We start from the raw sequence: 12,757 nt of genomic DNA, 5'->3' as shown, positions 1-12,757 counted from the left end.
CAATCCTTCAAGTAGTAAATCGTCTAACCGTAGGTCGGATGGAGAGGCAAGTTCCTCAGGAGAGGATTCTTAGGGAGAGTTCTACTCTGATTCTCTGCTAGGGACAAGAGAAGAAGTCTAACTAGCGATGTTTGTTTTTGGTCTAACTGCGCTTTCTAGGGAGAGCATTATAGAATTATATGACTTTTACCAAATCCCTATCAAGTTTGATTGTATCCAGCCCGGCCCTGATGAGTACCCCTGCAGTCATAGCCGAGATACTATCTGTGTCTTTGAGGAGGTGTTGATCGCCGGCCTCCGATTTCCCTTACATCCTTTCAATCCTTTGGTGTTGAGGTACTGTGATGTGTCTTTAGGTCAACTGCACCCTAATGCAGTTCGGACCCTGGTAGGGCTGATTTGTTCATGTCACCACCGTGGTTTACCTTTGAATCTAGATATCTTCTCTGGTCTATGTACCATGAAAAAAGTTCCTGGTGTCCCTTTCTCTTTCTGTCTTCCTTTCTGTAGTGGCTATAAAGTGTTGGTCGAGTTTCCCTCCAAGGTTAAAGATTGGAGAAGCAGGTACTTCTTCCTTTCTAAGAGTGGTGGTTGAGGTATGAGCACCGTTTGGTAGAGTGAATGTCAGAGTTTTAGTGAAGGGTTCAACGAAGATCTGCATGTTGCGGTTCAGAATTTTGTCCGCCAGAAGATTTCAATAGAAATCATTTTGTCCTAGCCCAAGCTTATATAGGCCGGCCTGAGTCACATAGGTAGATCAGCCTTCGAGTTCTTTGCTCTTGGTACTACTGATTTTTTAGCTCGGCTAATCTCTTTTTTCTCTCTTTTAGATATGGCGAGTATGGAGTCGATGTTGGAAGCATCCAAGAAAAAGGCTTCGAGGAAGAAGCGAAGGGCTAATTGCTGCTCATCCATGGAGGGGACCTCAGCTAGTGCCGAGGTGAGGTCATAGTCATATGCTCCTCCTGTCATCAACCTCGAGGGAGGTCAAGATCCAATGAGTATTGATCAGTACTCTACCGGTCCTTTTGTCTCTCAACCTCAGGTCGGCCAAGAGGAATGTGAGGCTGACCCATACACCTCGGATATTCCTCACTTCGTTCCTCATGTTGATGTCTCTGTGCTCGATCGTGTCACCGATCCTTACGTAGCTCTTCGAATGGCAAGGGGTATGTTGCTCTCAGCCCATAATGATCAAACACTGCCCGCAAGAGAGGACCTCTCCCTCGGCTACAAAGTATAGTGTTGCACTCCCTACTCACATGGATCCCGGGAATTAAATCATTTTGCAAAAAATTTGTGAAACCGTAATATATATGTATATCTCTATATAAATATATTTTGCAAAAACAAATTTCAACAAGTTTGAAATCAATTGCCGGCAATTTAGGTTTCCATTAGAGAGTGTGCATTTCCTGATCATTCACTTTGTCCGACAAAGGGGCTGATCTTGTCACTATGATCACCCACTCAGGTGAATTCTCAGACTGTCCCAACATACCCAGGTTTTGACCCCCTCTAAGGATCTCACTGATTGACATATCAAAGATAGCTCAATCCAACACCTAGTGCAATATCATAATCGAGTCTAGGGGTCAGGTGTAACATTCCAGTTTGTCCCATCTATCTCCAAGGTCCAGGGCAATACTGAAATTTGGTTCGGTTCAGGGTTTCAAAAGAACCCACACTTCATGTACCTCAGGTCTTACCCTAACACCTGATACAAGCCACCCCAACCAACTTGGTGGCGCATCAGTGTCAACCTTGGTAAGATAAATCTCCCCAGATCTATCCAACGGCTGTGAAGATTCTAAGTTAACACGATTCTTATAAGTGTCCAATTTAAGGGTATTACACAGAAACATACCAATATAACATGAATCAAATATGTACTTCATTCATTTACAATAAATGTCATAATGTACATCAAGCTAATTGGAGCTAAGGGCATACACTGTCTAACAGCTCCCACTTGCACTTAGATCCAATCGGGTACAAGACGGAGTCCCATACTTTCCACGTGTTTCTCAAACACTTTCTGCATCAGTGTCTTAGTCAATGGGTCTACTACATTTTCCGCTGATGCTACCTTCTGAATCCAGACGTCCCCTCTACCAACAATCTCTCATAGTACATAGTCATTCCTCTTGATGTGCTTTGACTTCGAGCGAGCTCATTGCTCCTTAGCCTGAGCAATGGCTCTACTGTTGTCATAGAATAGTGGAACGGGTGATGTGCTGGATGGAACTACTCTTAATTCATGAATGAACTTCATCAAAATGGCTTCCTTGGAAGATTCACTTGCAGCAATGTACTGGGCCTCGGTTGTGGAATCTGCACTAAACCCCTGTTTACTACTCTTCCAGTTAACTGCACAAGACCCCATCATAAATATGTAACCAGATGTAGACTTTTTATCATCGGGATCTAACTAAAAATCGGCATCGGTATACCCTAGGATCTGTAGTGAACTACCACCGAATACTAGACAAAACTCTTTTGTCCTTTGAAGGTATATGAGTATGTTCTTTACATCAGTCTAGTGCTCTTGTCTTGGGTTAGACTGGTATCTTCTTACCACACTCACGGCCTGAGCAATGTCTAGCCGAGTGCACAACATGGCATACATGATGCTCCCTACGGCTGAGGCATAGGGAACCTCTTTCATGCTCTCAATCTCCTCGGGAGTTTTGAGAAACATACCCTTGGAGAGAGTGACTCCGTGCCTGAAAAGAACATTTCCTTTCTTTGAGTACTCCATGCTGTATCTTTTGACAATCTTATCAACGTAAAAAAATTGGGATAATCCTATTATTCTCTTTGATCTATCTCTATAGAGTCGAAGTCCCAAGATGTGAAAGGCTTTTACAAGATCTTTCATGCAGAATTGCTGTGAAAGCCATACTTTCACCGTAGCTAACATTCCTACATCATTCCCAATGAGTAGAATGTCATCTACATACAGAACCAAGAAAATAACCTTATCTCCCACTGTCTTCCTGTAAACACATGGCTCATCTAGATTCTGCTCAAAGTCAAACTATTTGACGGTAAAGTGAAATCGGATGTTCTAGCTCCTAGAAGCTTGCTTAAGTCCATATATGGATCGATTAAGTTTACACACTGATGGAGGAAAATTTGACCCGACCCCTTGGCTGTACGACACGTGGAAGCAACCAAGAGTGACCTGGCAGAAGCGCCAGCTCGGCATGATAGCGGGCCCATAGCCCGAGCTCCGAGAGGAGAAGTCCCGAGCTCCCCCAAAGGGGGAACCTACAACCCGAGCTCCGAGTTGAAGATTCCCGAGCTCCCCAAGGAGGAACCTGAGCTCTCCCTTCGAGGTCCTGAGCCTTGCAAAAAGCACAAAAGGCAAAGACCCGAACTGCCAGCCCAGAGGAAGTTTGGGCCACACTTCTATCCGAGCTCAAGACTTCACCTCGCATGCCACTTCGGCTCCAAGTGTCCTGACTGAACAACCGTACCTGATGCCCAGGAGACCCGTACACAGAGGCAGCGCACCTGACTGATTAGGGGTCCGACACATGACAACCGCCATCCAACGGCCACCTACCACCGCCATCTCAGATGGACAGAGGCGGCCCTGGCAGCTGGCAGTGGAGGTTATGACACCCGAACTGGTAATTGGCAGAAGAAATAACACCCGATCTGGCAGAGGAAATGACACCCAATCTAGCAGAGGTAATGATACCCGAACTGGCAGAGGTATGGAAGTAAGTGTACAGGTGATTATAAAAGGCCCCCATCTCACAAAGAAGAGGGTATGTGATTCTCGCGCTTTCTGGTCTTAGAATTCCTCATTTCCCTTGCCTTCTGAAGAGCACTAACTTGAGCTTTGAAGTGTTCTAACTGGGTTCTTCCCCGAAAGTCTCCATTTTCTTCCTTGTTTCAGGCACCTCCAATCTCGTCAGAAGCGAGGTGACCGACAGCTAGGACCGACCAGATTGCGCATCATCATTTGAGCTCTACCTCGGGCCCCGCCTCAGACTCACTAAGGCTGTCGGGGGCAGCAGCTCGGTTTGTACAACCAGCATCGAACCCCCCAGGAGACTACCTAAACTACCCGAGCTAGACATCGAAACAAAGAGGGCTGAGGACTCACCAGGAAAAGCTATCGGACTACGAACAAGTGATGTGAGCTGACAAGCTTGGACGCGAGCTCAAGGAACAAATGTTGAAGGATGACGGAGGAAAGTGACAAGGGGCCCCCCATTATTTATAGCCACTATACCCGCACATCAATGACCAAGATCGAAACCATCCAACAGCTCCCCGCGAAATCAGTTGTGCACTTCCCGCGGAAAAGACACTTTGGCGCGCGTTGTTTACGTTCAAAAATTTGAAATTGTTTACGCGTGTGAGCTATACACAGCCCGGGACTGACCCCTGGTCGAACCAAACCGACCCGGTTGAGCCAAGAACACAAGCAGGTCAGACCAGAGAAGTTGTAGACCGAGGCCAAAGTGTCCCGAGGCAAATCCACCTGTCATCCTGTGAACTCCCCACGCCGGGTCAAGAGCCCGAGCATGGGGAGTGGGGGCAATTGATGGAGGAAGATTTGACCCGACCCCTTGGTCGTACGACACGTGGAAGTAACCAAGAGTGACCTGGAAGAAGCGCCAGCTCAGCACGACAGCGGGCCCACAGCCCGAGCTCCGAGAGGAAAAGTCCCGAGCTCCCCCAAAGGGGGAACCTACAACCCAAGCTCCGAGTTGAAGATTCCCGAGCTCCCTAAGGAGGAACCCAAGCTCTCCCTTCGAGGTCCTGAGCCTTGCAAGAAGCACAAAAGGCAAAGACCTGAACTGCCAACCCAGAGGCAGTTTGGGCCACACTTCTATCCGAGCTCAAGACTTCACCTCGCACGCCACTTTGGCTCCAAGTGTCCTGACTGAACAACCGTACCTAACGCCCAAGAGACCCGTACACGGAGGCGGCGCACCTAACTGATTAGGGGTCCGACACATGACAGCTGCCATCCAACGGCCACCTGCTACCGCCATCTCAGACGGACAGAGGCAGCCTGGCAGCTAGCAGTGGAGGTTATGACACCCGAACTAGTAATTGGCAGAAGAAATGACACCCGATCTGGCAGAGGAAATGACACACGATCTGGCAGAGGTAATGATACCCGAACTGGCAGAGGTATGGAAGTAAGTGTACAGGTGATTATAAAAGGCCCCCATCTCACAAAGAAGAGGGTATGTGATTCTCGCGCTTTCTGATCTTAGAATTCCTCATTTCCCTTGCCTTCTGAAGAGCACTAACTTGAGCTTCGGAGTGTTCTAACCGGGTTCCTCCCCGGAAGTCTCCATTTTCTTCCTTGTTTCAGGCACCTCCAATCTCGTCAGAAGCGAGGTAACCGGCAGCTAGGACCGACTGGATTGCGCATCATCATTCTATATAAGTCATGGGATCATCCTCACTGGTCGTGGCTTCCACCAAGTAATTTTCTTGGTCATAGCCGTAACAAACTAGAGGCCTGAAAGCCCGGGTAGATATTCTAGATTGGTTATTTTCTAGAGCTGGTGGGACATCTCCCACTACCCCTGGGCTCTCCTCATCAAGAACAACTTCCTAATGATGATTATCCAGGATGTAATCTTCCTCTAGGAAGTGGGCATTATAACTGCAAAACACCTTTTGCTCTTTTGGATCATAGAACAAGTAACCTACAAAGCCTTTGGGGTAACTTACAAATAGGCAATGGCTGGTCTTGGATTCCAATTTGTCAGCACTAGTTCTTTTAACATGTGTTGAACAACCACAAATTTTCAAGTGTCTTACACTTGGTTTCTTACCGGTCCATAGCTCATATGGAGTCTTAAGAACGGATTGGTTGAAACCCAGTTTAGCACATATACCGCAATCTCTAATGCGTACCCCCAAAAGGATGTAGGTAGTTCCGAGTGTACGAGAAGTGATCGGATCATATCCAATGAATTCTGATTCCTCCTCTTGACACACCATTTAATTGTGGTGTAACAGGAGGAGCTAACTATGAAACAATCTCATTGTCCCTTAAGTAGTCCCTAAATTCGTTGGAGAGATATTCTCCTCCTTGATATGATCGAAGGGCTTTGATCTGTCTCCCCAACTGTTTCTCGACCTCTTGTCTGAACTCTTTGAACATTTCAAAGGATTCAGACTTATGTCTCATTAGGTACACGTAACGTGCTGGTTACGTGTCCTAACATTCAGGGGACCACATACATTACTATATATTAGGTCAAGCGTGCCTGTAGATCTTTCAGGCATACCTGTAAATGGCCATTTCATCATCTTACCCTAAAGGCAAGGCTTACAGGTTGGAAGATCTTCTATAGTTAGAAAATCCAAAGGACCATCCTTTACCAATCTTGTGATACGATCTATGTTAATGTGGCAAAGTCAGTAATGACACAAGCACATGGGATTAACTGTTTCACGTGTTCTCTTGGAGATTATTTCTGATGTAGTTTCGGTTAAGTTGTTTCTAGAGAATGATGGAGAATATAGAGACCATTCTCGAGTTCTCCGTAAGTGAGGAATTTGTTATTCCGTTTGATAGAAATCAAATTATTAAATAAAATAGAATAACCATCCAAACACAACTTTGACACAGAAATCAAATTTCTTCTTAAGTTCGGTACATAAAGACAATCATTAAGTAAAATATTCCTTTACTGAAAGTTAATTCTACAGTTCCTTTGGTTGTAGCTGCAACTATTGCAGAAATCCCCAAGTAGAGCGTAGCTTCTCCGTCACTTAGTCTTCTGCTTGTCTTGAACCCCTGCAATGTATTACATGCATGAGTAGAAGCCCCAGAGTCAATATACCAAAAAGCATAAGTGACCAACAAATTGATCTCTATGACAAAATATTCAAAATTACCTTATTTCTTGGTCTCCAGGTACTGAGGACAATTCCTCTTCCAATGGTCGGTCTGTTTGCAAAAGTGACTAGCATCTAATGTCTTGTCCTTTTTTCTGCTTTTTAGACTTGCTAACCTTTTTGTACGGCTTTTTCTTTGTCTTCATCTTCTTCTTGCTCGACTTGCCACCTTTAACAAGCATGGCTATGGGCTTATCTTTCTTTATTAGTTCTTCAGCCCTCTACAACATATTGTTGAATTCCTGAAGGCTAACATTTAACTTATTCATGTTATATAATTCATGATAAACTGATTGAAGGAGAAAGGTAAAGAGTTTAGTATGGCATCTACTTTGGTGACATAATCAAGCCCTGACCCGAGAGCCTCCAGTTCATTGATGTAGCCCATTATCTTTAGACAATGGTTATTAACCATCTGGCTCTCAATCATTTTAGCGGTCATAAACAACTTTAAGACCTTTTACCGAGTAGAACGATTATGTTCTTCATACATAGTTCTCAGACTATCCAAGATATCCTTGGACACTTTGATCTGATCGAATTGTCTCTGTATTGGATTGTCTAAGGAGGCTATGATATAACACCGGGCAAGAGAATTTTTCTCTTCCCATTCTTGATATTCCTTCTTACGGGCCTCAGAAGCCTTGTCACCCAGACGATCCTGAGCAGGGTTTTTAGCAACCTTGTCCAATTTCTCGGATGTTAAAACCAGCATAAGGTTACGGAACCAGTCAGCATAGTTTAGGCCCTTAAGCTTATTATCGTCCAACAATTTGACAAATCGTCCGTTCGTCAATTCTGATAAAGGGCAAAGCAAATCATTAGTCTACAACCTGATTTGATTCATGTTACCTACAAAGATATGGATTTTAATCTATGTTCCATTTCCATTTATTCATCTCTGAGATTTACCTCCCATCTCAGTGATGGAGACTGCAGTTATGTCTCTAGAAATGTGAGAAATCACTTTAGTGCATGGAGCCAACTGTTTCAGCTGCATAACCCCACCACCTTCTGTGAAAGATCATAACCACTCATCTTATGAGCTTTCCCTTTATCCTCTGCCATACAAGGTTCATTGCCATTTTAGGTTAAACCTTTCTGTCCAGTAAGTGCTTACCCATCATATTTTTGAACGCCAAGGTACTGTGAGAGAGTCTTCCATTTTAGGATAGGCCCCTCCCATTTCGGTTTATGACGTCCCTATCATCTTAAAAAACATTCCAACAGACTTAGCAGCAAATGGATTGCCCAATTTTGTGGTGCATCTCCTCATTACTGAATAGTCCATCATCATGCTAATGATGGAAGGCCTTTAGAGAGTTCATCATATAAATCTCCCTATCACATGCACTTATATTTTGCTAGAGGGACGAATAATTATGCCCTAGTTCTTATTTAGATCAAACCAAAGTGGCTCTCACTAGATTTCTCAAAGTCAGATTTAGATGGGCCCTAAATGGGCTAGGGTTCTGCACGATTCCTCTTGTGGAGGAAGCTGATGTGGGGCATATCAGGATGGGAGATCATCCAATGATCTTAAGGACATCATGGCAATGATGTGCGAAAGAGCCACTATCGAATTAACATGGGCCAAGTGCTTATGGCTCATGTACGTAGCACATCACACATCATACATCGCATGTATGAAACAAACACATAATTGATCGAATCAATTAAATCATCTGTAAAATCCTAAATTAATTAAGTTAAATCAATATCAGCCCATTAAAGCCCATAATATTATCATATAAATCTAGGTATATGGGCTGAACTGCAAAAGGCAGTTCGGTCCATATAGAAATTACATTGAAAATGGGCTAGTTCAGTTTTAACTTGTCAAAACTGGGTTTTACAGGGTTGGCCGAATTGCATCTTGTAATGGGCCATCAAACCCTTGGCCCAATTTAGAATTTGGGGCTGAGAACAGACCCCTATTGAACCACAGGTTTGGTCCAACCAGTTTGGACCAATCTTGGGTCAAACTGGCCTAGGGTTTGGTGTCTATTGCAATATCCAATTCAAGATTGTAATCTGAAATTAATTACAGGCAATTAAAAACAACCAAGACTCATCAAGAATACACATCAGAGGGTTGTACCTGTGATTTCACACCTGCAAAAAAAGGGGTTAATCGCAGATAGTGAAATCGTTATCTACAAGTCGCAGATTGCAGTTTCTCAAACTACAAAAGGTCTTCTTCTCCTCCATGCAAACCAACACTTCTTCCAATGTAAAAATAAATAAAAAGCCATAATTTTCTATTTATTATATTAGATCAAATCCTATATAGTTTGTCTAAAAATAAAAATAAAAAATTATTTATAGACCAAAATGATAGAATAGAAAAATGCAGGGTGCGCAAATCTTGGCACCATTAAAGATTTCGATCTCCATCACACATACAACCCACACATCCATGAAATAATCATAGAACCATTCCATAATTAAATCAGAATAATAAAAAAATTAATATTCAGATCATACGCCCCATTACTTAGAACCGATTTCTCAAAAGATGGTAAACTTGCGCAAATCGGGTAGAACAATTTATGCTCATTTGTGCAAGTTCAAATCTGATCCATATTTGGTTCAAGACTTGAAACTAGCTCTAATACCACTAAAGGGATGGGAGATCCATCATATGGATGTTCGAATCATGCAAGGTGGTTGGGCGAAATTTCAAAAATTTCTTTCTCCCATTCGGGAATCCTATTCCCTGATTTATAAGAACTGCATTTTTCAAGGGTCGTTCTTGAAACAAACCAGACAAAATCTGAAATTAAGATTAGGGAAAGGAATACCTGATACGAAATCTACGCAAAAAGCTCCTCCCAACATAGGTGAATAGACACAGCTTAGGGAAAAGAATACCTTATTTTGTATGTATTTATGCTGTACATATTTGCATTTATCTAATGTTTTGAATGGAGAATGGACTTTTAAGTTTTATTTGTATATGTTTTGATTTTTGTATTTAATTTCAATTTGGATTAATGAAGAGAAAATAGGTTATTTGAAGCAAACTAAAACTTTACTTAATAATCAAATATAATTACAGGTTATTTGTAACAAATTTTAGGTTATTTTGGCATGTGGAAAAAGATGATCACGATTATCATCGCTAATTCTCTCTAATCATCTTTAGTGGCAGTCAGTGCATCCCTTTAGCTAAAGATTTAACTAAGTTGTATTTAGCAACAGTTTGTTCGAGTTTTACCAACAAGCACTAGAACTGCCACTAGAAGTTTTAGTGACAATTATTTTAGCAGCAATTTTCTGGTTGCCAGTAAAACTTTTAGCAGTAGTCCTTCTTTTCTATAGTGTCTCTAAACCAAACCAAACTGGACCATAAATACCCCTACCAAGGATTTGAAACTGAATCATACCTAGTAACATATTAGGTAGCGTCAGTTCGAGGTAAGTTTCATTCACTTCTGAGTAAATGTGAGTTCATTATAAATGGATCAGGTTCAATCCAATCCAATGAATATTTTGGATCATTATACACCAATCCAATTCAATGTTTGGACTGTCCAATTTGTTTAAATTTATTTTGATTTAGATTGGTTTCAATCCAAATCTAATCCATTGACACCTATATTCTTATCTTGTATCAGTGGATAAGAAATTGGCTTAATCCAACCCAATCCAATATAAATTTATAACGGATTGACCGGGTCCAATCCAATCTAATAAATATTTTGGACCAAATTGATCCAATCTAATATGTCTTATTGGTCCGTCCAATTCGTCCAAATTGATTTTGGACTGAACAGGGTCCAATCCAAAACTAGTCCATTGACACCCTTATTCCTAATCATCTCGAGATGAGAGAATTGTTTCTCCTTTAACTCCACCATCTCTCTATTCTTTCTTACCCCTCTTCCCAAGGATAGAGGAATCTAGTGGCCTTCCCCTAATTGTCATTTTGCTATTAACCCCGTCTCCCCTACAAAAAAATTTTAGCTTGTTCCACCGAGAGTTTGTTTCTTTGTGTGGGAGATTTCTTGTGGACAGAATTTTAAGAAAAAGGAAGGGACGCTTGTATATCGCTCCTCATGTTTGTACGATGTATTTGAAGGATGGGGAATCCTATAACCATTTTCTTATTAATTGTAAGGTATCTCACGATTCACATCCTTTGGCAATATTTCCTTGATGCCCTCTTTAATAGCAGCTTCTACCCCCTCCCCCCGAATTTAGTGATTGATTTTCTTATCAATGGCTAGGGTGTAAAATGGGTAAATGAAGTTCTCTTTATGGTAAGTAGTCATCCATGCCATGTGGTGGTATATTTGGGAGCAGCATACCAAAATCTTTTTTGAAGACTAGGTCTTTAGAAGATTTAATTAGGAAAACTACTTCTTGAGTCAATTCTTGGATGTTAGCCACAAAGCAATTTTAATTTTGAGACATCTCTTTATGAGATTAAGAAAGAAACTTGGGGCAAGTTCAGAGTTCTTCAATGGCTGCTGCTAACATTGTTAACCCAGCTCAAAGTTCCCATTTGGAGAACATTCTTCAAATTGATGGTACTTGTGTTAGTTTGTCTTCTCACAGGGGTCAAGAAAGTGTTGGACTTTAATCTCTCAATAAGATTAAAATCCAAATGGGGTTTGATTGATAAAATTTATTGAAAACTGGTTTTAAAATTCCCGATAAAATTATACTTTAACTTGTTTTCTCTTCTTTCAAGCCTTGTCCCACATTGAAAGATTACTGAAACTGATTTGAGCTTTTAAGTAGGAGCTTGTATATACTCCTTCAAGTTATAGATACGAGAGTATAGAGGCTTACTACCGCACAACACACACGTGCATATGTGCGGCATTATGAGATGCACTTTGCTCTTACTCTCGCGAGAGTTGACTATATTTTTAGTGCGATGAGAAGGTTTGTGATGACACATTAGTTGTAGACTGTGATTCTGCAAAATCGCAACCTATGAGTTTTGTGAAATCACAAATTGTAGACATTGCGATTTGCAAAATGACAACTCATAGACTTTGAGATTGTAAAATCACAAGTCACGAACTTTGCGATTTGGAAAATCACAAATTGCATATTGAAGAATTTTGTGAAATTTCAAAATCACTTCTGGTTTGAACTGCACATAAGGGAGTGTTTGGTTTGAAGGATCAAACATGAGCATTGATGTTTTAGGTTAATCCAACAGTCACGACTTGATCGGGTGTGATCAAGGGACAATATTTAAACATTAATGGTCATTAACTGTTAACTAACTGAGAAGAGGCACAAAGTTTGAAATCATGATTGTGCAAAGAAACTCTTCAAACCAACACATCCCTCTTCAAGATGACTCTTCAGATTTTATTTAAAGGGTGTAAACCAAGTTGATCCACATGCAAACTTTTTCAATCACTTCTCACTCTCTCTCTCAGTCTTATTTGCTACTATCTCACAAAAAGTTTATTTGGAGATTCTTCAATTTTACTAGTTGTAGTTTCTCACCAAGGTCTTGTTGTATCTTGGGCTGTGTTTGATTGCAATGCAAATTTATTTGCACTAATACAAAATGCATGGGAGTGCAAATGTAAAAAATGAAAATTCTTGTTTAATTTTGTTTTGGATTTTACTTCATTTGGCTTCATGTCTTAATTTACTTCATTTGTACTGCAATCAAACAAAATAAGATAAAATTTGAAATAACAATAAGTTAGAATTTACACTCAAATCATTCACATTGCCATGGTTTTGCATCAGTGCAAACTTATTTATATTACAACCAGACATAGCCTTAGGAACAAATTTGCCTGTAACCCTACAACAAACTTAGTGAAACTGAGTGGGGGCAAATAACTTTCTAAAGATAGTATCTTTTGATATGCCTTAGAACTTCTCCTCC

The sequence above is a fragment of the Nelumbo nucifera genome, chromosome 5 (assembly GCF_055504915.1).
Source record: "Nelumbo nucifera cultivar China Antique chromosome 5, China Antique-T2T, whole genome shotgun sequence".
In the NCBI taxonomy this organism is placed as follows: Eukaryota; Viridiplantae; Streptophyta; class Magnoliopsida; order Proteales; family Nelumbonaceae; genus Nelumbo; species Nelumbo nucifera.
The sequence above is the reverse complement of the archived record's forward strand: the minus strand, read 5'-3'. Positions refer to the sequence as shown.